Source organism: Pelodiscus sinensis, chromosome 1, assembly GCF_052426305.1.
Source record: "Pelodiscus sinensis isolate ZL-2025 chromosome 1, ASM5242630v1, whole genome shotgun sequence".
Classification (NCBI taxonomy): domain Eukaryota; kingdom Metazoa; phylum Chordata; order Testudines; family Trionychidae; genus Pelodiscus; species Pelodiscus sinensis.
The window spans coordinates 343792405-343819838 of record NC_143052.1 but is presented as its reverse complement, the minus strand read 5'-3'; the positions used below and the strand labels follow the sequence as shown (position 1 = coordinate 343819838).

The following is a 27434-nucleotide window of genomic DNA, read 5'->3' as shown; positions in this document are numbered from 1 at the left end:
ACTGCTCAACTATGCACAGCCACAGCAGAGACTGGTCTTCAGTGCTCTCACAGGCATCCCCCCCCCCCCGACAGGACACCTTGACAAGCCTTCTCTGCATGTCTACAGCCTCTTCTGCTTGGTGCCATTATCCAAAAACTTCCCCTAAGCAGGGCTCCAAACAGCCTCTACAAGCTCCCGGACAAGGATGTGTGTGGGGGGGGAGGGGAGAGGGGGGGGGGGGGGAGCTGGCTCCCATGCCAGGATGGGGTGGAGCCTTGGTTGAAGGGGTGGGGCCAGGGACATCCAGCTCTAAGCACACCACACTGGCTTGCAGGCAGCCTTCCTCATTGCTCAGAGCATAGCGTGCCCCCTGCCCTAAGTATTGCCCAGAGCATGCAGCTCCATGCTCCGACAGTGATTTAAAGGGCCCAGGGCTTTGGCCACCACCACCACGGCTGCAGTAGCAATGGCCATAAGACTTTGGCCCCTTCGGCATCTCTCCCCCTTTGCTGCCCCTGTTGGCTGGCCTGCCCACCACCTTCTGCCAGCCCCAGTTCCAAATCAGACTTGGCACACATGCTCCCGCAGTGCCTTAGCCAGGCCTTTGGCTGTACAGCAAGGAACACGGGATTTTGCTAGACTGTCTCTGTTCTGCTGCCACCTCCAGCAGCCACCAGCACTAGCTACTATGCAGGAAGGCACAAGCGGCCACAGAGCCCGTTGATTGCACAAAGTGCTGCCTCAAGGGGGGGGGGGGGGAATTTCTTTCCTGACCTCTTCTATGCTAATCTCTTTGGGCCCGATCCACAGCCACTAGTGCCTTTCCATAGGCTTCAGTGCACTTGGGCTCCATCTCTTCATGCTGCAAAGCCCTGGCTCAGCAACGCATGGGAGCGCCTTCAAGTCCCCTTGCTGTTAATGGGCGCTAAGCACGTGCTTTGAAGTTCGCCAGCTATTTAAGCGATCTGCTGGATCATGACCTAATCACAAGCCTTGGCAATGCACAGCCAAGAGACAGATGTCAGAGAGCCCAAGAGCTGGCAGAGCCTCATCTGCACTCGCTCAACCAGAGCCTGTGTGCTACTAATTGAGCAAAGCTACGGTGGTAGGAGGTTTATTCTGAGGATGGCTCAGCTGTGCCTCCAGTGCCATTCACTGGGGGCTAGCATGTGTATGTACGTGAGCAAAGGAATCTCACCCCCCGTTCAACATGCAAACACACCCTAAGTGAGTTGCTGGAGGTCACACAGGAAACCTGAAGCAGAGAAAGGAACTGAATTCAGGTCTCGGTTCACAGTACCCTAACCGCTGGAGAAAGTAGCCCTCAGGTTGCTGGAGGAGGAAGCAGTCTCCTTTTCTATGATATACTAATTTTAACTAACTACTGGAGCTTCATCTTGAGAAAGAGGATGATGAGGGGACTTCATATATGTTTAAGACGGTTATCAAGAGGATGGGGATCAGTTGGCCTCCATGTCCACAGAAGCTAGGACAAGAAGAAATGGGAGTAAAGAGATCTAGAGTAGATATGAGGAAAATAAATCCTTATTTAAGTTCTGGAGTTTAAATTCTGGAACTGGCTTCTGAGGGAAGTGGTGGAATTCCCACCACTGGAGCTTTTTAATAAAGTTTAGACAAACACCTATCACAGATGGTCTGGGTTTATTTGGTACTGACTCAGCATGGGGTCTAGATGACCTCTTGAGGTCCCAGGCAGCCCACCTTTCAAATGACAAAAAATTGTTAGGCTTCACTGTAAACATAATAGCATTTTTCTTGCCCTTTCTGTTCTTGGCAAGTTAAATTTACATCACAAACATTTATATCAGCAAATGATTTTATTGCGACTTCCTGCTGCCTTATTCAAAGCAGATGCCTCTTTCAAGTCACATCAAAGCAATCAAGTGCGCAGCGGCTGTCTCTTGTCACTAAAAGGAACAGGCACGGTTTTTCTTTTTTATTGGGATAAAGATGTTTTTCAAAATTTCTCCCTTACCAAAAGTTCAACACCAGGGCATGCTGGAAATGAGCAAACTTCAATCTGGATAGAAGAAAAATATTTGAGGATATTTTAGCATTTGAACAGCTTATCATTGGATGTGGTCAATTCCTCCATCCCTTGGTCTTGAAATCAAGACTGGAGATAGCCTCTCGTGCAGTTACAAAGTGTTGGGCCTGGGGCGTGCAGAACAGACTAGATGATCGCCTTGAAAAGTCGGGTCCCAGAAGGATGGCCCCAAACTGGGTGCACAACTAGCTTGTTTAGAATAAAGTACTAGAACTGGAAGCGACCTCAAGCGGTCACCAAGTCCAGTCCCCTGCCCTCACAGCAGGACCAAGCACCATCTAGATGATCCCTGACAGGGGTCTGTCTAACTTGCTCTTAAATATCTTCACTGATGGAGATTCCTCAACATCCCCAGGAAATTTATTTCAGTGTTTAACCACCCTGCAAGAGAGTGTACTGGCAATCAAAATAGGCCCGGGAAGTGGGCTGAGAACAGCCCTCCCCATGACATCACCCCTGCGTCATGTCCAACATGCAGCGGGCCGGTATCTGCGTGCCACATACTGCACAGATGTGGAGCCACTCGGAGTGAGGGGCAATGGCGTGAGGACACAATGGCCCACCAGACGACGGCCCACCAGGAAATTCCTGGTATCTTGTGAGGCCAGTCCACCCCTGCCACCCTCACAGTTAGGAAGTTTTTCCTAATGTCCAACCTAAACCTTTCTACAGTTTAGGCCCATTGCTTCTTGTCCTATTCTCAAAGGCCAAGGAGAATAGTTTGGCTCAACTGAGGATCAACTCTAACATCTCAGCACTGAAATACATTTATAGTAAGCACAGTCACATTTATGATCAAAATTCAAGATTTAAGAGATGGTGAGTAAGGATAATGATGGAAATAGAAATTGTTGCATATAAAAAACAAAAACAAAAAAGATATAGCGTGGTTTTGAGCATCCAAGTTTAGTTTTGAACAGACTACTCTTGTCTAAAGTAATTTTTCATCACCTAAAGCAACTTTCCGGTATTTCCGACCAACATTACTGAGACCCCCTTTTATGAATACAAAACCTGTTTTTTGGTTCCTCAGCGAAGGACACACAGATGTCCATTTTCTTTCCACTTATATCCCCCAAGTTCATGGTTTTGTCTCCAGCATCAGGATGCCCACTATAGTTTATTCCCAGATGGGCTGGCTCTACGTTGGCTTCACATTGTCACACTGATGTCATATGCAAACAAATATAATAGGTTGGCTTAGAATACTTATCTTGCATCCCCTGCAAGATGACAGATGAACATGCATCCTTTGGTCAAAACCTGTTTGTCAACCCTGTTTTGATTCAAACTTTAAAATATATTTTCAAATAGCTATAACCAACTCAAATATCATTGTGCATACATCTTGAGTAGAAAAGTCAGTATGACATAAGCTTTTATTGAATACCTCACTTGACCCTTATTGGATAAATACTATGAAAGCAGTGAGTTGGGTATAGTGGGGTGTAGGGACTCTTTGGCTGTGTCTACACTGGCACCCTTTTCCGTAAAAGGGATGCTAACGAGACCCTTCGGAATTTCAAATTCCATGGGGGATTTAAATATCTCCCGCGGCATTTGCATGAACATGGCTGCCGCTTTTTTCCGGCTCGGGGTTCTGCCGGAGAAAAGCACCAGTCTAGACGTGATCTTGCGGAAAATAAGCCCTTTTCCACAAGATCACGTCTAGACTGGCGCTTTTCTCCAGCAAAACCCCGAGCCGGAAAAAAGCGGCAGCCATGATCATGCAAATGTTGCGGGGGATATTTAAATCCCCCGTGGAATTTGAAATTCCGAAGGGTCTCGTTAGCATCCCTTTTACGGAAAATGGTGCCAGTGTAGACACAGCCTTCATGTATATTTTGACACAACCACCTTTTTAAACACATCAAGAGATCAGGGCTAGTGGCAGGATTTAAAATAGGATGCAACCCAGAGGCACTGAAATGACTGACAAGGGAGAGTGAAGTCTGCTCTACTGCCCCAGCTAATGGGTAGTTGGCGTTTAGCTCATGTGGTAAAGGCACATGGCTTTAGCCCTGAGGTTGCAGGTTCAATCTCTCCTGGTGACAACCAGGGTCTGTCAGCTTTACAAGGAAATGGCATTTTATTAATTATAAAAACCAAACAAAATAAGACCCCCCTATAATCCAACAGAACCTTCATAAATGCACTATGAAATCTGTTCCATAGACCACTCGCCATCCAGCTCACCTCGCTGCTGGGCGACATGCCCGGAAACCTGAGGGGACACGGCACCACCAGCAATGACGCACAGCGAGGGGCCTCTGCGTTAGCCAACGGGACCATGCTCACAACTCCAGAGGGGCACCACAGTGGCATAAAGAGTGGACCCCTCTGCCAACGTGGGTCTGGGAACCAGAGCCAGGGTCCCTGCCCCAAGGCACCGCCACAATCCAAGTAGATCACAACCTCCTCTGTCCATCTGGTCTGTTAAAGATCTGGATTATTCCACCCCCCCTTTTCCAGTTTAAGCCCCCCCCCCCGCCTCGTTTTCACAGGGAGGTCTCAGGCTTCCTGCCCACTCACCCTTTCCCTTTAACTGCCAGTAATGATCATCAGCTCCCTCCCACCCCACCCTCATCCCCACCCTTCTCTGTAGCCTACAGTGAAGCCAGACAAAAACAAGATCAACTCTGCCTATGCGTCAACAGGATATCGGTGGGCCGGGGGCTCTTCCCCTGCCTGGAAGCCTAGAGGATGGGGAAGGGAATTCTCTGCTACTGAGCCAAGAGACAAGAGACTGAGAAACAACCTTGCCACCACTTGGAAGTGGCTGCTCGTGGCTCCTCTGGCCAGTTCCCAGTAGACAGCAGGGACAGGGGAAATAGCCTCGCCTTGCCCTGTGGATAATTTCCTGACCGGCTGAGTTCACAAGCGTATGTGGGTCTGTTTAGATTGGGGGAGAGAAATGAGCACAGCAGGAAGGCAAAAACTGAAAACAAGCCAACACGCACAAGGGGCCTGACCCTCCTGTCACTCACAGTGCTGTAAGCCGGGAGCCACTGCACGCAAGTCAGTGCCTCAGTAACAAAGGGAATCCAAGGAGGAAAGGGGGGGGGATTAGAAATCAGGCCCTGTACATACCCCCACCCCTGCATGCCCCCAAGTGATTGATGTCTAACTTGCTGCAGAACAGCAAAATGGCAGAGATTTACACTTGCAGAACCTGTGACTTCCCTGCGCTCAAGATGGGTGCGCGCCAGCTCATCAGCAAAATGAGACAGTGGCTTTGAGCCAGGCTCGAGGACTCAGCCTCCCTCAATGATTGCTGTCGGACTAGTAACAGCCATTGGCCAATAAGTGTTTGCTGCAGTGGCAGGTGTGTTAGTATTCTTGTTTGTTATTTGCATTGCAGTAGCATCTGGGAGCCCCACTTGTGGACAGGGCTTTCCGTGGCCACACACGGCACACTCAGCTGTGCAGGGCACCTGTGTGCTTGTACGCCTAAGGATGGCCCTGACCACCACTGGTTCCTCTCTGGTCCAGCCTCTGCCATGGCTGCTCTCTTGGTCAAGGGCAGCATGGCTGTCTTCTCCCTGCCCCCTCCCCTCTGCCCACTAGCTCCTCTTGGCCAGACCACCACTGTGCTAAGAGCCCCTCTCTCCTGCCAGACTGAGGGTGAAGAAGAGCCCTCAACTCTGCTGCTCCGCCTCCAGAGTGGCAGAGGGGAGCCCCAGCAGAAGCCTGGCCCCCCCTCAATATTCCCCACCCCTCAAGTAACTTGCGTAGGCCCCCATAAATTGAAAGGGCGACCCTGCTCGTGGACAGGACCTCATTGTTGTACAAACATTGACCAAACCCCACAATCCCTGTCTCAAACTTGACAATGCCCAGAATTCAGATTCACTTAGCTGAGCACCTCCGACTCCCATCCACTTCACTTCCCCAGAGACAGATAAAAGTCTTGTGGCTGTGATGTTTGATTCTCAATGAAAACAGAAAATACCACCGGTGTTTTCTTCCTAAATGGAGTGGAAATGAACCTCTCCTCCTGAGTAGCTTCTAATTCTCTAGCCTCCTGGGACTATTATTTAGAAACAGTCATCAGTGCATTTAATTGTCATCATAACTACTTTGCTCGTCTTGGGATCCCAAAGAGCTCCGCAAATAGTTGTCAGATGCTGCTTTGCTGCCATATGCTGAGGTTTGCAGCATCACCTCCGGTCTGAAGAGGGGGAAATGAAGGCGCACACACAACATGGACATGGCTTGCCTGATCTAAGCCTATCCCATACCCTTTTAAAAGCCAGATCCTCTGTGGATCTAAATCAACTTAGTTCCATTCACTTTACTGGAGTGACACTGGTTTACACCAGGGTAGGATGTGGCCTTGTGTATTTAAAAGAAACAAAAAAAATATGGTCTCAATCCTATGGTCTCAATCCTTTGAGACCCTGACATGCAGAACTGCCCATGGTCAGCAGGAGCCCCTCCTATAGAGGGCTTTGCAAACCACCAGTAGGTTTGTCAGCAGCTGCCCTTGCACATTAAAAAAAATGCTTAACTGGATTAAGCTGCTTAACACTAAAAATCCCCCACAACAATGAGTAGTCTTGTAGCACCTAAGAGACTAACAAAACATGTAGATGGTATCATGAGCTTTTGTGGGAGCAACCCACTTCAGAAGTGGGTTGTGCCCATGAAAGCTCATACCACCATCTACGTGTTGTGTTAGTCTAAGGCAGGGGTCTCCAAACTACGGCCCGCGGGCCAGATGTGGCCCGCGAGGCCCTCTCATCCGGCCCGTGGAGACCTTTTTGTCTTGCCCCGCCTTCTTCCGCGTGCTGGTGTGACGAGGCGACCCCCGCCCGTCCCTGGGGCGCCGCCGAACGGGCCCTTCTTGCTGCGGGGGGGGGGGACCCTGTCAGGGGTGTGCAGCATGTACTCACGCCGCACCGGGGCAGGAGAAGCGGGCCGCTCCGCTGACAAGCGGCCGCGCGGCGGCAAACGGCGCAGGGGGCGGGGGTTAGCACGGGCAGCGTTCCCCCGCCCAGACTGACAGGGCAGCCAGCCAATCAGGGGGCAGGATGGGCGGTGGTGGTAACGCCCGCCCGGCGACGTGCGGGGGAACGTGAACCCCGGCGGGAACTTTTAAAAGGTGACCCCTTCCGCCCGGGGGGGGGGGAAGGAGTGAGCGGTGGCAAGCAGGAGGGGAGGACAGCGTGCAGAGGAAGGGGAGAGCAGGGGAAAAAGCCCCCTCCCCTTCCGGGAGAAACGGATTCGCAGGCGAATATTCTGAAGAGGAAACATTAAAAGCAACAATCTCTCTACCATAAGTGGATATATTTGCACACTATATTCACGTAAGTTTAACTTAAGAAATCATAAGAATTTTTAAAAATTGTTTCGGGTCAAGTTCAAAATAGGACTGGTGGGTTTTTACCAGTTTTTGCCCAAGGAAGACTTTCCTAATGTCAAAACTTTTGCATCAAGGTACCTTTCAATATTTGGAACAACATACCCGTGTGAACAAACATTTTCAAGAATGAAATATGTGAAGAACAATTTGAGAACAAACTTGTCCGATGATAATCTCAGGTCACTGTTGATGTTAGGGACAACAAATCTAAAGCCAGAAATGTCTGCTATTTTGGCATCCAGGAAACAATTTCACCATTCACACTAATACAGGTGTTCATGTGTAGTGTATCAATGTGTTATTAAATAATAACTGAATAAAATAATATTAAATAAATAATTTAAAACAACATCCATGTTTTGATTGTTTTTTATTTGGACCTCAAGTGTGTAGTCGGCCCCCGAACTGCTGTTTGATAGTTAATGCGGCCCTCGTGCTGAAAAGTTTGGAGACCCCTGGTCTAAGGTGCTGCAGGACTGACTGTTCATTGCTTTAAGTTTTTCCCAGTTACAGACTAACTCAGCCACCCCTCTGCTGCTTAACACTGTCTGCTACATGCCCTCGCTGGCACTGTTCCTCCACGGGGCCATCACAGTGTTAGTTATTGACCTAGTTTAAAAAAAAAAAAAGCCGTTCTCTCTCACTTCTCTGTCTCCCACCCCACCCACTTGCTACTGCACTAGCGCACGGAGAGCTTGCTTCTGTTTACTGCTAGATGCTGCCAAGTGTAGCTCAAACAGACGCCCACTCTCGTTTTACCCAGCTAAGTTGTTCCTTCTTTCCAGTCTCAATAGCTCAGTGTGAGCAGCATGGTACCCCAGCAAACAGGAGCTAAACCTCCTTGGCTGTGTCTAGACTGGCAAGTTTTTCCGCAAAATCAGCTGCTTACACTGGCCGCTTGAATTTCTGCAAGAACACTGACTTCATACTGTCTGAAATCAGTGCTTCTTGCAGAAATACTATGCTGCTCCCGTTCGGGCAAAAGTCCCTTTCGTGCAAAGTTTTTGCGCAAAAGGGCCAGTATATACAGCTCAGATTTGTTTTGCACAAAAAAGCCCCGATCGCGAAAATGGCAATCGGGGCTTTTTTGTGGAAAAGCGCGTCTAGATTGGCACGGACACTCTTCTGCAAAAACACTTTTTGCGGAAAAGCGTCCGTGGCCAATCTAGACGCTCTTTTCCGCAAATGCTTTTAACGGAAAACTTTTCTGTTAAAGCATTTGTGGAAAATCATGCCAGTCTAGATGTAGCCCTTGTGTTTGGCATCAGCAGCAGCAGACAAAGTTTAGGGCCAGACTTGGATCCCCTAACATTGTCTGTTCTCATCCTGGTCTCCTCTGATCCCCCCCCCCCCCCCATGTGCCCTATTTCTTCTGCCTCTGGGGGTGTGATTTTCAGAGGGGATGAACACCTGCAGTTCCCACTGACTTCAGCAGGAATTCTTCAGAGTCCTCAACACTTGAAAAATCAGGCCTAGTTCCTGTTCCCACAATGACCTCTGTCCCCTGAAACACCCTCTTGCCTGCCAGAAGTGAATAATAAATCCAACTCATCTGAACCCTCCCACATCTCAGTCTGTACAGTTTCCTCGGATCACTGTAAAGTGTCGTCCCGTCCCGTGTTTGTTATCAACCCTCACTTGTGTCCAAACCAAACCAAGAGGCGTTTCTATTGAGATGCCAGCTGCACTTTTGAGAAGCCAGAAATAAGTGACTCCTGTACATCATCTGCGTAGAGTCTGGATAATCATGCCTAGCATTGCCGTGTCCAGGTGCTACATCTCAACAACACAGGGAGGTTTTGGCTCTAGCCTTTGATTCCACCACATTGCAGAACTTGGATGTAGAACGGGTGTATCCTATATACATGGAGATTCTGTTTTACAAAGAGCACCTCCTCTAGAAACTGCTGAAAACTTGAGACTTCTGTACCTGGCTCTCTTTTAAACAGGGTTCAACAGTGGGGTTGAAAACAGGGTTCAAGAAAGAACTAGATACATTCATGGAGGATGGCTCCATCAATACTTATTAGCCAGGCTGAGTAGGAATGGTGTCCAATTGTCAGAGGCTGGGAATGGGCAAGAGGAGGATGGATCACTTGGTGTTCTATTCATCTCTGGGGTATCTAGCATTGGCCATGGTCAGGAATCAGGTTACTGGGCTAGATGGACCTATGGTCGGACCTAATATGGCCGTTCTTATGCCACAGGTTCGTCATAGGACTTTAGGCAAGTCACAAACTCTCTGGGACACAATGTTCCATCTATAAAGCCAGCCTCATTAGTGTATGTATTAAGGTAGAGCACAGAAGGTACTCTCAGGGATATGGGCCCCACTGTTGCTCTCTTCTGGACTCTCAGAAATAGATCCTACCCCACAGAGTTTACAGTCTAAGTAGATGAGGTAATTGGTGGGGAGAGACAGGTAGGGCAATTCCAAGGTACCAGCCTGATGAGGTTGAAACATTTGTACCACACTTGTTGCATCATTTCAATGTCCCTTTAAAGACTCCGGTAATAGAATGTGTCAATAAGAGCATAAGCATATTCACCAAGCAGAGAGAAGGTTTGCAAGCACTTGGGGGGAGAGTGAGGGGAGGGCAGGATTAGAATTCAAAATTAATTCGACAAATTGTAGAATTGGCCTGAAATCAGCACAATGAAATTAAAGACAGACAAGTGCAATGCATTGCACTGAGCAAGGGGGGGAAAAAAATCAGCAATCACATGCACAACTATGAAACGGGAAACAACTGGTGATGCAGTTGTGAATAAAATAAGGAGAGTATCATTTGGGGGCATATTAACAGGAATGTTGTATGCAAGGCACGTTCCACTCAACGAGTGAGAACCTAGCTGAAGTAATGGGTCCGATCTTGGGTGCCCCACTTTGGGAAATATGTGGGTAAATGAAGAGAGTCCAGAGGAGACCTAACCTACGAGGAGACTTTAAAACCAAAAAAAACCCCAAACACAGAAATGTTTAGCCTTGAGACAAAAGGCTGAAGGGGCTGGTCAGAGTCACCAAATCTGTTAAGGGCTGTTATAAAGAGGATGGTGATCAGTTGGTTTTCATACCCACCAAAGACAAGACAAGGGATAGGTTTAATAGTCAGCAGGGAAGATTAAGGTTAGATATTAGGGAAAACTTTCTAGGGGTAGCTGAGCTCTGGAATGGGATTCCCAGGGAGGCTGTTGAACCCCCTTCACTGGAGGTTTAAGAAAGGGTTGAACGAACACTTGTCAATGATGGTCTGACTATATATACTTAGCCCTGCTTCAGTACAGGGGGATAGACTTGAAAATTTCAAAGTCCCTCCTGCCCTGTGTTTCTATGATCAGCATGATAAGCAGCAGCCACAACACAGCACCTGTGCAAGCTTTTGGAGTGGTTTGCAAGCATCACACCACAGGTAAGCTTTGGGGAGAGATTTCACTTTCCCGAAAGCTTCTCTCCATCACCTCTCAGGTTTTCCTTTTCCCTTTGTCCCAATCTCCTGGGACAGTCGCAGCTTGGCAGTTCAAGTGGAAATGGCATAGCCACAAAAGATCCCCTTTTCAACACCCAAAGGGGAATGTTTATTTTAGGCTGTGACCAGTTGCTCCTTTATGGACATTGAGAAGCCCATTTTATCTCCACAACCCGGCTTCACACCACCGCCACTCAGGGAGGAAGTTTCACTACGTCTGACACATGGTGGAACAGAGATTGAATATCCACATCTCCAGTCCGCCTCAATGGGGAGCAGTTAGCACCTCAGGAAAACCAGGCTACATGGAACTGGCCCAAAGTAAAACACATTTGACAAAAAACACGTTTGACAAAGGATTCAGAGACTCAACTGCAGTGGAGGGGAGCGGAAATCCAAGCCCAGGATTTCCCAGTGAGCTCTACCCATTGAGTAACCAGGCTCCCCGCTAACCCAGGAGTCAGCTAAGATATTTACTGGGTCTCCATGACCAGAGTATCCGAGCTCCTTTGTGCCAGCTGATTTGGACTGAGGAGCTATTGAACTGCAGCCTAGATGGTTGACTGCCCCATGTTGCAAAGTCCAAAAGCTGGAGCCCCAACATCTACACAGCAGTGAAACAGCCCCGTAGCCTGAGCCAAACGATCCTGAATCAGCTGGCCCAGGCCATCTGGGGGCACATAGCTGCAGTGTAGACAGATCCTAAGTGTCCGCCCATCATCATCACACAACATGTGTAAGACTAGGGAGAACTCTGTCGAGTTCCCTACTGTCACAGGCTAGTGCCTCAACAGCTGCAACGCCCTTCCCTGCTAGGGCTTACTGAGCCAGAAAAAGAGGCTTCCATTTCTCCAAAGCCCAAGCCACTCTGCTTTGCTCCAGCCCCTTTGCATGGGACGAGATCCTGTTGCATATGCTTAAGCACCACTGGAAATCGTTCCAGGCCCCCACACTGGGGTGAGATGGCGACAGAAGCAGGAAACAGACATGGACAGACTGGAGAGGAAGTCAGTCTCCTTTGTGTCTTGCTCCTAGCGGTGCAAAAAGAGCTCCTTAAGTGTTCCCAGCAGTGCATTGTCAGAGGGAAGGAAGGGTATAGCTCAGGGGTTTGAGCATTGGCCTTTTAAACCCAGGGGTGTGAGTTCAATCCTTGAGGGGGCTAATCTGTCAGGGATGGTACTTGGCCCTGCTGTGAGGGCAGGGGACTGGACTCAATGACCTCTCAAGGTCTCCATATATTAATTTATTATCCTGATATGTAATGAACAGCCAGACCCCAGCAAGACAAGGTGGAGAGGGAATATCTTTCCTAGGACTAATTTCAGTGGGTGAAAGATACACTTGTGTGTTTCATGGGGCCAACTTCTGTGGGTCAAGGTAACACACAGGAGTATCTCTCGCCCACTGAAATTGGTCCTATGAAAGATGCTCCCCCCCCCCCACACCCCACCTTGTCTCACTAACACCACAGCTACAACAATACTGTCAGACACTGGGCAGCCCGTCTTCCATTGCAGCAACTATGTTCTTTGTGCATCTGACTACAGCAAACATCAGCACTTAAGTCTGTGGTGAGCAAGCTCTTTAATACAGATTCATCCAATTATATTTCCCAGAAGCTCCCGCCAGGTACTCAGGAGAGCAGGGGTGTGTGGACACTTATCCAACAGGAACTATTCCAAGAGGCACCTATTCAGTTCTCCTAGAACATACAACAGCAGTTAGATGGTAACTTCTTGCAGTCATTCCTGCCTTGGAACCCCTGATCCTGCAGAACCATCTGCAAGCATGGGCCCTCACTGCCAAGAAAAATCCAGTTGGCTTTGATGCCTTTGCAAAAATGAGGGCTGTGGCTAGACTGAAGTTGATTTAAATGGGGATATGATAGAGATCTATAAAATCATGACTGGTGTGAAGAAAGTGAATAGGGAAGAGTTATTTACTTGTTCCCATAACATAAGAACTAGAGGTCACAGAATGAAATTAATAGATACCAGCTTTAAAAGACAAAAGGACGTTATTTCTTCATACAGCAGTGTCAACTTGTGGAACTCCTTCCCAGATGATGTTGTGAAGACCAGGAGTTTAACAGGGTTAAAAAAACTAAATAAACATTGATGACTTATCCTCCATGAATTTATGAGCTACGATGGGTAGAAATGGTGTCCCTAACCTGTGTGTCAGAGGCTGGAAAGGGGTGACAGGGAGTGATCACTTGATGGTTACCTGTTCTGTTCATTCCCTCTGTGGCATCTAACAGACAGGATACTGGTCTAGATGGACCTTTGGTCTGACCCAGTATGGCTGTTCTTATGTTCTACTAGATTCCTAACCAGTTGCCATTCTCCAGAGCAGTCCCATCCCTCAGTCTCTGCTGTTTTGATTACTTGAGGACTGTGCCATTAAACCAGTCAAACCGGTTGAATGTCTAGGATACAGGAGATGTGGAAAAAATAGCCCAAAGAGACACACACAAAGACTTGGAAATTCCCAAACCATTCTGAGAAGTGAGCTCAAAAAACAAATCAGGTTTCAAAAAGGGGTTTCGATTTTAAAATTCTACAGAGCACACCGTGCATTTACGCAGAAGGCAGCAGAATCACATTAAGGTGCAAATTTTGCTGGGTAGGTGACCTGCACTCTGGGATATAATGCTTTGTAGTTTGTGGCCATTTTTCTTGGTGCATAAAGACAGTCAGAGTAGACTTGACTCGCCTACTCCTACTCCCACTTCCTAGTTTGTTTGTTTTGTTTTTTAAAAAATGAGAACTTCAGGTCTTGGTCTACCCTGATTTTTTTCCCCCCCGGAGAGCTCTGCAGATGACCAGAACAAGCAGGTTGATGACAAGTACTAAGGAATGAAACCTGACATCTGAAAAAGGAAAGTGTACTTAGCCTGTTTTAAAAAGTGCTTATTTTATTTAACCTCTATTTTTAGTTACACCCTTGGCCCCCTAAGGAGAGCACATCTCTGAGAGACATTCAATTGCTCTACTTTGCTGCTATAGCTAAGGCCTGAGAAAGCTCCCCATGCAGTTTTCCACTCTCCCAAGAAAACCTCCAGTGGATATGGGGAAGACAAAACTCAATATTCCTGATATTTGTAAGGAAAACAAAATAAAAAAAAATAAAGAAAAGGAAGGAAGGATGGACGAGCAAGTGGGGTGCTAGGCTGGGACTAGCAGATCTCCATTCAATTCCCTGCTCTATCACAGACTTTCTATGTGACCTCAGTCAAGTCATCTCTGCACCTCACATCTCTCCCTGTAAATAGAGATCACAGCATTTGTGTCATAGGAACATAAGAATGGCCAGACTGGGTCAGACCAAAGGTCCATCCAGCCCAGTATCCTGTCTGCCAACAGTGGCCAGTACCAGGTGCCCCAGAGGGGAGTGAACCGAACAGGTAATGATCAAGCGATCTCTCTTGCCATCCATCTCCACCCTCTGACAAACAGAGGCTAGGGACACCATTCCTTACCCATCTTGGCTAATAGCCATTAATGGACTTAACTAGATAAATTCATGGAGGTTCTTTTTTAAACCCTGTTATAGTCCTAGCCTTCACAACCTCCTCAGGCAAGGAGTTCCACAGGTTGAATGTGAGCTGTGTGAAGAACTTCCCAGAGTTCAGAGCTGTTGCCAGGATAGCCACATTAAAAGATTGTGAAGTGCTCAGATAGTACAGTAATGGGGGCCCATTTAATTACTTTAGACAGAAAAATAAGCTGCTTCTGTTATAAAGAAGCCTTGACTTGTTATAAAAAAAGAAATGGGAAGTGAAAACCCAATTTTATTTTCCTTTCCTAGTCACCCTTAAATAAAGTCTGAAAAAAACCCAACAATACACAGACTACTTGAAAAGTATGTCAAATTCCAACTAACTGCAGCTGTATTGCATTCTACTCCACGTGTTCATGCCATGCCCACAGGAGTGTACCGCAAATGTAGTCTTGTACATTACTATTTTCTAGAATCCATCCACCACCTTAGACTTTGTATTATATTTTATAACTGCATTGGGAGAGAGTGTTGCCCAGTGAATAGAGCATTCAAGCATCACTCAGGAGACCTGGGTTCTAATCCATGTTTTAGACAAGCTCACCCAGGCTACGTCTACACAGTGGAGCTATGTATCCAAATATAATGGGCTTGCTTTCCAGTGTCCCTGTAAACCTCATTGCATGATGGTTACGGGACGTTTCGGATTAGTGCCTTATTTCAAAATTGGACCGCGCCAAGTTTTGAAATAAGCTATTTTGAAATAAGATTGAAATAAATTATACAAATTGTGTTGCTTATATCGAGGTAAGGGTGCTGTGTAGACGCACCCCCAGTGACTGCCACTGACCTGCTGGGTGAGCTGGTCTGAAACACTGAAGCTCTTTCATGGGAGATTTTTTTAAAGGAGGCTGGAGAGCTACTTGTCTTGGATGGTGGTGATGCAACAAATCCTGCATCTAGGCAGGGGGTTAGACTAGATCACCCTTGTGGTCCCTTCTAACCCTGTGGTTTTGTGATTTGCTCCCTCTGTGCCTCAGTTTCCCAGTTTTAAAGAGCTTTGAGCTGCAAGATGCTACACAAGAGCTTGGCATGAACAACAAGTTAGAGGATCCCCCTTTCCTTTTCGTATTCACCCTGTAGTCATTAAGTATCCACGCTTTGCCCTCCGTGGCTGAAGTCATCCCATTTCCACCCCTCCCCAGTAAGTAATTCTGGGAAATCATTTGCATCAAGTTCCTGGGAAGGTAAAGATCAAGGGCTCAACCAGTGAAGTGGATCCTCTGGGATTCAAATGCAGCTGTGGATCTCAGAGATGGGGGTGTCACGCTGCAGAGAGGGGCTCACACTGATGGGCACCAACACTAAGAAGCAGGGCATAAACCCCACACCGGTTATGAGTTCTAGAGGTCACCAACCAAGTATCAATTGTGAACTCCTTGCACACTCCAATAACCATAACGTGGAGTCTCTGCAGACCCCTTGGGTCCTCCAGTCTAGCTTATGATAGACGGCCCCTTACACCAAAAATCATGATCGATTACTTCCAGATATTTACACCCTGGATCCTATACCCTCTCTTCACCATGCAGGGCATAGAGGGGTCTTGCCCTCCAGCAAGGCAACAGCAGCAGGTAACACCCCAACCCCTACCTACTCCCCCTCCTTTCAGCCCCCTGAGGCTTTTAGCTACCGTTATCTGACTCAAATGCAGTGGACATCTCTCTGGAGATATTTAAGAGTAGGTTAGATAAATGTCTATCAGGGATGGTCTAGACAGTACTGGGTCCTGCCATGAGGACAGGGGACTGAAGTCGATGACCTCTCGAGGTCCCTTCCAGTCCTAGTATTCTATGACATCTCCCTCTGCTGCTGCCTTTAGCCCTCTCCAGTCCTGTCTCTCTAGCTTGGGGACAGCAGCCAGCAAACGCCTCTTGCTCCTCTCCTGCATTCTTTCCCTCGGATCTGTTTTCACTCTGTAGCAGCCCTCATCTCCTGTCTGCCTGAGACATCACTAACTCTGGGCTGCCTTCTCACCAGGCCCCTTACAGTCCCCCAGATTCGGTCTGCCCTGTCCTCATAATTGGCCCAAACAGGGAACACCTGGATTGAACAGGTGCTTTGAGCTTATGTTCATGGAATAGGGCAGCCCCTGCTTACACCCGTGCTGGGATATTGTGCTTTGGCTCCAGCTCCCCACCTCTCTCCAGCATGCAGGAGGAAACCAGATGGGTCCAGCAGTGCCAGTCAGACTTTCAAAGGAGCTCCCATCTGCGTCCCATTCATTCCTGCCCTACCTCAGGGAAGGAGTCTGCAGAAGTCATTGTGGTCTTCTACACCTAAGATGCCTGGGGGGGGTACTAAGTGGGATTTCCCCCCCCCCCCCCCGAGAAAGTCCCTAAAACCGTTTCTCAGTCAGAGTTCTGCATAGAGCCCTAGCCCTACATGGGCACACAGTTTGTATCTGCATCCAGTCCACAAAATGGTCCACAGATCTGCAGGGCTCTTGGCTCTGCAGATAGAACTGCAACAATTATATTTAGGCCCCATTTCAGTAATTAAATTAAGGACAATGCTTCATGTTTTCCAGCACTGTTACAAGATGCTGAGTAGTTCAATCTTCCCCCAAGGCAGGAATGGGGAACCTAAGCCCCTGGATCTGGCTGCCTCCCAGCACTGGGGAGCTTCGCTGGTGCTCCAGCCATCTCCTCCCCATCACCTCTCCTCTGCAGAGCTAGAGCACACAAAAATCTACTAGCCTGGGTCTCTGGCGTGCAAGGGGAATGTTGGGAGTGTCTGTCTCCTCCTCAGTCAGGGGCCATGTCAGTGAGGACTTGTTTGTTTGCGTCTCACTTGTGTGGGGCCCCCAAATGATTTTTTCTGTGGCTCACCAGCCACTGAATCAAAAAACATTCCCTGCCCCTACCCTAAAGATACAGCCTGTCAAGCCAACCTTGCCTCTCTGGACCAGCAGTGTATTAGCTCTAGGGGAAAAGACCCCATCCTTGCAGCAACATAATGTTGATCCAAACAACTTGAGTGCCTGCCAAAATCTGACCAGGTCCCCAAACACGCAAATGTGTCAAGGAATTCAGTAACCTTCCGAGAAAGCGAAAGACAGTTAAACATCAAAAGAGAGTCTGGAGTGTCAAAACGGAGGTCAAAAAAAAAAAGAAAAAAAGGCTGACAGGAAAATGCTTCCAACTTACTACACAGATTCCAGCAACATCTGACATGCAGATATTAAAAATAAACAGATTAATTAATATTTTAAAAGCACTTTGAAAAGAGCTACTTGAGTCAAGCATTATTAACAAACAATCCTTACACCCTGCACAAAACTGATCATGCTCCAGAAGACAGATTCTTGTAAAAAATTGTTCCTGTTTATGGAATGGGTCTTTTGACCAGACGGAGGGGGGGAGGGAGGGGGGGGGAGAACATCAGGGTGGAAAGAGTTACTAAAGCTAAAGGAATTTGTTGGCACAAGAGAAAAATTGATATCGCCATGAGTAAGTTTAGATGAGAAATCACAAGGTGAATTGAGAAATTCTAACCATCTGAGGAATGAGTACCTGCAACAAGCTCCCACTAAAAGCAGCAGGGCAAACCACCAAGCTGGTTTTAAGATGGACTGTGATCAATTCTGGAATGAGAATACATGACAGCCGTGATAGCCGGCACCGGATTTGTGACCCAAGAGCTCCCTTCCAGCCCTATGCTCCTCCAAACAGCAACACTAAACACCTACCCTCAGGCAAAGCTTCCCCATCCCGTGGGCAAAGAGGGAAGAAAACAAACCCGGCCAAAGGCACCAGGGAAAAGGGGCAAGCCGGTAACATGAGCCACACCAAGGGGGAGCCCAGCACGTGCCCAAAGAGCAGCCCCCCGGGGGAAGCGGCGATGGGGAGGGGGGGGGGGTCACTCACCGGCTGCTGCGCTGGCTCCGTGCAGCCCGCACTGCGCGCGGATCGCTCTGGCGAGCCCGGCTCCGCTGCCCGACCCCACCCTCTTGGGGCGCCGCCAAGCGGCTCCTTCGCTCGCTTGCCCGCACCCCCCTACCTGCCTGTGCGCGGGGGCGCAGCTCCCTGCCTGGCTGGGCCCGCTAAGGAGAGGAAGCGGCAATGCACGTGCAGCGGGTGGGTGTGGGAGGCAGGCTGGGTGAGGCAATGCACGTGCAGCGGGTGGGTGTGGGAGGCAGGCTGGGTGTGGCAATGCACGTGCAGCGGGTGGGTGTGGGAGGTAGGCTGGGTGTGGCAACGCACATGCAGCGGGTGGGTGTGGGAGACGGGGTAGATGCGGCAATGCACCTGCAGCAGCTGGGTGTCGGGGACGGGGCAAGTCTGGCAATGCACCTGCAGCAGCGGAGGTTGGGGCGGTGGACAGGCGACGTCGCGGTAATGCATCTCCAAAGCAGGCAGCTGGCGGGGAGGTGCGGCAACGCACCTGGAAAACAGCTAGGTTGTAGGAGAAAATGCATCCCTCTGCAAAACAACTGGGGAGGCGAGGGCTGCATTTATGAAACAGCTGTGGGGTTTACTGGTAATTGAGAAGGGGAGCATTGCTTCTGTAAGCCAACTGCATTTTGCCAGCGAGGGGTGGAAAGAAGCAGCTCATCAGGAGATCAGCTGGATTTTACCAAGAAGAGAGGAGAGACCCAGCATTAGAGATTTATTAAATGTTTCAGTGTTTTATCAAATGCACCATTATATCCGCAATTATTAAATGCCCCTAAAGGCCGAATAATGAATAAAGACATGATGGATTAAATGCACAATTAAATCATGGGATGACAGCAATCAGAAAGACCAATCCCTGTTGCTTGTTCCCTAGAGTCCAATCCAAACTAGTTTTACACATCTCCAGGGATGGTGTTTCTCTCCAGTTCCCTTAAGAAACTATTTCATGCATCTCTCCTTCAGGAAGTTCTTCCCAAGAGGCTTACTTGCAGCTCCTCTCTCACACATAGGGCTGGGGGGTATATGGCTATGCACCCACTGTTTATTTTCCCAGGATAAGCGGTTACACTCACCCTTTGGCAGGCCTGGGTACAGCTTGTGATTGCTGGGAGGCTGAAGGTATGGAAGGCAGGTGTCTTCTGCGACTTAGTTGTGAAATGTCTGGAGGGACACACACTTACCTGCAAGTTGCAAAGGGAGGTAAATAAGCTAGCATGTCACAATATATTCCACAAAGGATAATGTGAAGCACATCCAAGCTGCAATAGCTGGATGAAATGCTACAGCCTGTTTTCTGCAGATCAGACTAGATCGGGGTCCTCCAAACCCGTTCCAGGCACATCCCATTTTCCTGGCACAACCAAACCCATACCTTGCTTTTAAGTTATGATAAAAGGAAGCAGCACATACCTAGTTTGGTGGTCCCAGCTCTTTACCATTTAGAAGGAGTACTTGAACAAACAGGCAGACACACAGATAGATGCAGGCACAGACAGACAAATTCAAATAGATAGTAGATGAACCTCTTTGCTTGGGCCCGTGGAAGAGACCGGTCCGATATTAGGGAAATGGCTAGGCAGCTTTGTTCTGTCATATCGTGTCATGACACACATGTCAATCTCTCAGAGTAAGGTTGCTGAAGAGACATAGAGATGGGAGGGGACAGTGCTGTGAGTCGAGACTGGATTGGATGATACCGACTGGACGCTGTGACTGAAGACTGTGTGCAGCCAGATTGACAAAGAGCCAAGATGCAATAAAAGCTCTGATTAAACCCAAACAGACTGTGCCTCCAAGACAATTTTGCTGGATGAGGCAGAGAAGAGCTGAGAGCATTCGGTGTACGCAAAGCATCTGTTCACCATCATGCTGACGTTGGTTATCACCTTATCTCCTGCTGCAGCAAGAGTGAATTGGACTTGCCAGGGGTTAGGTTTCTTAAAGCCCTTGTGGAACTTGGAGGTAGCAAAGATGTCAATCCAAATGTGGCTTTTGGCTTCAGGCTGCCCCTGCTAGCACCCCAGGGCTGCAGTGACACTAATCAGAGCCCTCAGATGGGGTGCAGTCAAACACACCATGGTGGGTGTTTACAGGCCAGAAAATGTCACTGGGAACAACACAGCCACTATAATAGAAACAGGACAGACAGCTGCGGTGCAGTGCAAACCAGAGGCAACTTCACTGAGCTCTAAGGTTTAGAGTGGTGTAAAAACAGTCTGTGAGAGGAATCAGGCCCAAAGACCCTAATGGTACATTGTTTAAGCCCAGAAAGTCAGCCTGGAGCCTGTCTCTTTTCATGAAAAGTTTTGTGCAATGAAACAATAACATCAGGAACTTAATGCAAACAGCTTTTTCCAGCTGGTCTCTGATCAGTTTCTGTCTGGGCTGTAGGTTTATTGAATATATAAACCCTTCACGAGGAGTAACGGTAGTTCGGAATAGGACCCTAGTCCGAACTACCTAGTTCGAGCCCCGTGTAGCCGCGCTACACGGGGTTCGAAGCAGCGGGGATTTAAAAATGGCGGCTCCCCGCTTATGCTAATGAAGCCCGGGAAATTCAAATCCCGGGCTTCATTAGCAAGTGCGGTATGCCTACATTACCCCGCTAGTTCGAACTAGCGGGGTAGTGTAGACATACCCCTAGCTCTGTGTAGCTTCAAAGCTGGTCCCTCTCATCAACAGAAGTTGGCCCAATATGAAATATTACCTCTCCCACCTTGTCTCTCTAATATCCTGGGACCAACATGGCTACAATACTGCAGACAACAATGTTAAGAACCATGACACAAAATCCAAATTGGTGGTGAGCTCTATAGTTAGATTTCCCCCACCAGTTATCACACGTAAAGTCCTTAGGCCTTAATATGGCATTACAAACAATCCCCTTGATACTTTGATCTGTCTTGCCATGTAGGTGAGCAAACCTTTATAATAGATGGTCCCTTACACTAAGAATTCTGGCAAGATCCAGGTTATTTTTAGTCCCAATGGACTAGTCACTTACCCCAGGTTAATTGCACCTTAGATCTCACACCAAAGACAATGCTTGTAATCAGTCCTACAATAAATTATACACAGATTTATTAATAGGAATGTGATGGGCCAGCCCCGTCACTCATGCCGCGTCCAGGGACGCAGGCAGCTCGCGCGGCGACCGAAGAGCCGGGGAAGCGCGGAGGAGGACGCCGAGGAGGGGCGGAGGCCACAGGAGGGGTCGAGGGACCGTGGCAGAGGCGGGCGAGCGGGGGACCCGGACAGCACCTCCCTATCCCCCCCAGACAAGAGGGGGCGTGCTGAGAACCGCGGCAGAGAGCCCGAGCCGGGACTGGCCAAGACCCCAGGCCACCGAAGAGCAACCGGGCAACGCGAGACCACGGGAAGGACACCCCGACCTGGGCAGTGTCAATGGACTGGTGAGAGCTGGACTGGAGGGAGCCCCGAGACGGGGACCTCGGGGGGGCCACAGGGGTTAAGTAGGAGGGTCCTGGTCATAGCGGGGCTCGACCCCGTTATAAGAGAACCCTACTACACCCTATAGGCCAAGAGCAAAAGGGGTTGGGGTAGCGGGGAGCCCCTCCGTGAACTGAACGCGGGCTCTCTTACCCCACAATCCTACAGGGCTAAATGGGTGTGGGGGGAGGGTTCCCCCGTGACAAGGAACATGAAACAAGATAATTATTTATATGGTTAAAGCAGGAAACATAGATATATAAATAGATTATAATCTTAAATTTCAAAAGGTAATAGAAGCTTCTATAATAAGGAAACTCTGCATGTCCTTTTAGGCTAAATCAGGTAAAACAGCTGTAGACCTGTTATGTATGTCTGGAAAACCTTGTCCTCCAGCACACATACCCATTTCCTTCTGTTTGGGTTTTTTACGCCCTCCCCCCATATACTCTGAGCTGCAAAACTCAGATGCTGGGGGAATCCACTTGTATGACTCATCTTGATGGAGGAAGAGCAGAGCAACAAAGTCTTTTGTCCCCTTTAACATGTCATTATAGGCCATCTGGCTTCCATGGCTGATTCCTGTTGCATAGGATGTAATGCTTGTCACACATTGGCACTTCTCACTAGTTGGTTCTCTCCTGTCTGGAGATTTACATGGTCACAGAGACTCGCAATATGTCCACTCAAATATTACCTTACAACATGGAAGATGGAGGTTAAAAGTGAGCTTAATACAGGCAGAAACTCACAAACATTTGATAAAATCTAAAAAATCTGATACCTAGTTTAATGCACACGAGAGCCAGGCTGACTGACATTGACTGACTGTCTCTGAGGGATAGCAGTATTAGTCTGTAAGTTAAAAAAAAACCTTATAAAACAACAAATGGTCCTGTAGCACCTTAAAGACTAACCAAGAAATATAGATAATATCATGAGCTTTCATGGGCACAACCCATTTCTTCAGGTGAGTGGAACAATGGGTCCAGTGACACAAATATATAGCAGAAAAAGAGGGGAGGAGGGAGAAAAAGAAACCAATTGTCAATTAAAGTGTCCATGCCAAACGGGGCTAATACAGTGGGCTGTACTCAAATGCATCCACATCAGTGAAGGCAGAAAGTGTAAGCATTGACTAATCAACCTTATGAACAACTTTGTGCATTGACTAGGAAGGTTTTGTTGTCAAGAAAAAATGAATTTGCCCTAAGTAAAAATAAATAAATAAATACTCTCTCAGATGTTTTAGTGAACTTTCTTATGAATGGATTGCAACACACAATGATAGAATTCCCTCAATTCCACTCTCTCTTTCAGCCTAGCCTTATAGAAAACACAGCATCCTTCTAAATACCTCAGCAGGCTCCCAGGCATACTCCAAAACAAAAATAATTCATTCAAATGGTTTAATCTATTCAGTGCAGATTGATAGTATCTTTATATATTTTTGAAAGCTCCTTTAACATTAACAGATAGATAGTTTAGTGTGGGAAGAAACTAAAAGCTTTCTACATATAAAAGTTCATCGTTTACCTTCCCACAGCTATCAGATAAAAGCATACGGGGAATGAAGCCACAGCTCTCAGATATATTACTCCCACAGGAGAAAAGGCCAGTTCTGCAGACTCTCTCTCTAGCTGGTACCTGAAATTACTTTGTATGAGGATAGCCATTTTCAAATCCATTAGTGAGTGTCTGGGCAAGTTAAAATGTTCTCCAACAGGTTTCTGTGCTACCATTTCAAATATATGATTTCTGTCCATTAATGCTTTGTTGTGGAGACTGTCCAGTTTGGCCAATATACATGGCAGAGGGGACATTGGTGGCACTTGTCAATGTTCCACTGAGGCATGGGGGATGCAGCATCACACCCTTAAAGAACAGATCTTGGTGGGCAAGCTTGAGACCAATTATGGGCCTACACTTTGCCCTATGTGCTGCAAGGGGCTGAGGAAGATTTCCTCCAGAGCAGGAGAGCACAGGGATGACATAAGCAACCCTACCCTTAGCAGTGGTGTGTCAGTGGTGAAGGAGATTAGGGTTGCTACATATCCGAGTTTTACCTGGACAGTCTGGTTTTTGGCTGCTGTCTCTGGCTGCCATTGAGGGTTGCCAGATGCCCAGTTTTCTACCAGAAAGTCCAGTCCTAAAGGGGACCTGGTTGGGTCCGGTCAGATGTACTAACCAGACACCAAAGTCCCGCTATTGTGGGGGCAGGGAGAGATGTCGGGTCATTAACCCACATCAGCCCCTGCTCATCTGGGGTTGCCCTCTACCTTCAGGCAGTCTCCTTGTCCCAGCCCTGGAGCAGAGGGAGCCCGGGTGTGTGTGGGGGAGAGGTGATTCAGTGAATGACTGGGGGAAGAAGGAATGAACAATGGGGGTGGAGTCTTGGGGAGACAAGAGGAGGAGAAGAGGGTGGGGCCTCAGGGGTCTGGATACCAGCCGATAGAAAGATGGCCTGTAGTACTCAGCATTATGGGAATTCTAGACTGCAGCCTGGAACTTGTTGTAAATTAGAGCAATCCCTTGGGCTACTCTGATTTATGCCAGCTTCTGTTTGGCTCCTGGAGCAGCCCCAGATGGCTTCCCCTCGCCCTGGCTGTGCCTTTCTGTGCATCCGCGTAAAGACTGTTCCTCCATGTAAAACAAATGACACAGGTAATGGAAGTGAAATTGCATTTGTTGTTCAGTAAAGCATTTGATAGTGTCTTCCGTCTTACACATTTAAATCAAATTGGCCTGGATTGAAATTGGTTTCCTGGATTGAAAACTCACTGAGGGTATGAACTAGGAGGGTAGTGTAGACATACCCTGAGGGAAAGCGAACAGGAAGAGTGGCAATAGGTAGCAGGTACTGAGCAGGAGAAGGGTCTAAGGAGCTAGTGCCAGTCCCTAGTAACATATGAGCCTATGGGTTAGAAATGAAAAGACCTTTTGATAAGACTGTAAGGAGAACAGAACAGCTTCTATCTGAGGAGAGATTAACAAGACTGGGACTTTTCAGCTTGGAAAAGTGACAACTAAGGGGGAATATGATAGAGGTCTATTAAATCATGATGGGTATGGAGAGAGTAAATAAGGAAGAGGTAGGGTATGTCTACACTACAAAGTTAGTTCGAACTAACTTTAATAGGCGCTACACTAGCGCTCCGCTAGTTCGAATTTGAATCGAACTAGCGGAGCGCTTAGTTCGAACTAGGTAAACCTCATTTTACGAGGATTAAGCCTAGTTCGAACTAGCTAGTTCGAATTAAGGGCTGTGTAGCCCCTTAATTCGAACTAGTGGGAGGCTAGCCCTCCCCAGGTTTCCCTGGTGGCCACTCTGGCCAACACCAGGGAAACTCTACTGCCCCCCTCCCGGCCCCGGACCCCTTAAAGCCAGCAGACCCTGCACCTGGCACGGCACAGAGCCACCCACCTGATGTCCCCCAGCCCACCCCCTCTTCCCGGGACCAGGCTGGCGGCTCCCGGGAGCTTGCCCTGGACCGCAAGAGGCGGGCACCTTCCTGGGCTAGTGCGGACATCGTGGACCTCGTCCACGATCTCCGCACTAGGCACAGGAAAGTGGCCGTCTAGGGCAGGAGAGCTGCCAGCCTGGCCACCCAGGAGCAGGTGTGTATGAAAATCAGGGGGGTCCACTGAGACCCCCAACCCTGAGCCCTGAGCTTACAATGGCCGTCCTGGGTCAGACCAAAGGTCCATCTAGCCCAGTAGCCTGTCTGCCGACAGACTTTTACCCAGTTCTGGAACATCCTCGTTGTTTCTTAATAGACCTAACGCTAACATTGCTGGGTCTATCATTTACCTTTCAACTTTTCAGAATAATTAGTATTTTCATTCACAGACTGGATATTTCTAGTAGCGTCTGTGTGTGCGCGTATAAGTAGAAGGACCATGTAACGTCTTCACAGAAACTCAAAATAATAACTTCAACAGAAATAGAAAAAAAATCCAATCAAATACCTAAAATGCCACTCGGTTGGGTTTCTTGGGGGAAAATTCTCCAAGTATCTATTTCACAACCCTGCCGTGTACAAACTGAAGATTCCTTAAAGTTATGGGGACATTGGTATTTTTATTAGACAATGATTAGATAACTACAGAAATAAAGGAGGAGATTATCAAAAAACTTCTCAGAGATACACGTTTCCTGGAGAGTCTAATGGCTTTGGTGCTTCAAAATCCCACACTTTTGAAAAGTCAGCCCCAAAGTTATTAGCATGTATGTTCTATGATGTAACAGGGTGGTAGTAACTGACATTATAAAGCCAGACCCAATGTCTTATCTTTGTATCTCTTGAAAAAAGCTCAAGGCATGGGAAATTTTCCCATGTTTTCCTGCTTCCTTTGAAGAAGAAATACAAGTCCTAGGCTGATTATTTGGGCTGAATGTGACAATCACAGTAAATCCAGTGATGTTTGGAATTGAATCAAACAAGGGCTTAATCCTTGTTCCCAAGAGTTTTCTCTTTAATTATATTATAGTTGGTACACGTCACTTGGTGGCCTGGCAGCAATGTGGAAAATCAAAAGAAATTTCCTCTTCTCCAATTTAATTGGAAATATAGATGGGCACAGACCAGTCCAAGCCCCTAACAGTGCAGGATCCAAAACTATACTGGGAGCCAAGCATCTGGTTTGGAAGGGGTCCAAATATTTGAAAACAGTTTGAGTTACTCAGTGTAGTCACATCTGGACTCAGAAATGATGTGGTTAAGAGGAAGGTACTGGGTTGGGACTCAGGGCAAATCACGAAGTCTCTCTGTCCCTCAGTGCCCCACCTATAAAAAAGGGGAACTGCTCCTTTCCTCCCACTGTTTGTCTGTCAAGCTTGCAACTTCTTCAGGGCAGAGATTAGCTGGTACATTGCAGTGCCCAGCAGAATGGGACTCCAGTCTCAGCTGGGACTGCTAGGTGCCATAGTATAATAATAACAGCAGCCTGAAGCATGGGTTGAACCCCAAACCCTAGTCTGATCTGGATCGAAATGCTGCTTCCTTGAGCTATCAGTGACTGTGCAGGCATGTTTCCAGGTGGGTGATCCAGGCCCACTCCCGCCTGAGACCCTGCCCCACTACACATCACTCTCCTGCTCTGCCCCCTGCTCCTGCTCTTGGCCCTGAGTGGCAGATGTCTGGTGGGTGCTGAGCACCCAAGGAGCTGTAGCCTGTGCGCGATTGTAATGTGCATGTGGTGGCTTGTTGCTCTGCTGTGTAGATGGTGCAACTGAAGGGGTTGGCTTCACTGCAAATTAACTCAAGTTATAACTGGAGCATTGTCCCTAATTCAAATCCTGTCCACACACAAATCCTTAGGGCGTGTGCTGATGCGCCTACCTCAAATTGGCTGGCTAAAGCTTGAGTTAGCACAGCTAGAGTACGTCTACACTGCAACACTATTCCGAAATAACTAGCACTATTCCGAAATAATGTAGTCCGTATCTACACAGCAGGCAGTTATTTTGAAATAGTATCAAAATACTGTCAACCTGGAGGACTTCTTCCTCCGACTTCTGTAACCCTCATTGTACGAGCAAAAAGGGAAGTTGGAGGAAGAATGCTCTGTTTGGAAATTAGTGCTGTGTAGACGCTCCCTATTTCAAAATAAGATACACAATTGACGTAGCTTATTTCGAG

At 48.0% G+C, this 27434-nt stretch overlaps 1 protein-coding gene across 1 annotated transcript in view; it reads right to left on the bottom strand.

Annotated features, from left to right (window-relative positions):
* The window catches only part of P2RY6 (pyrimidinergic receptor P2Y6), a 76533-nt gene extending 58031 nt beyond the window's left edge, over positions 1-18502 (bottom strand). Inside the window, exon 1 of the mRNA XM_014577377.4 lies at positions 18313-18502. The gene's annotated coding sequence lies outside the window, so the exon portion shown is untranslated. The remainder of the gene's footprint in view (positions 1-18312) is intronic.
* Between the last annotated feature and the right edge of the window lie 8932 nt (positions 18503-27434).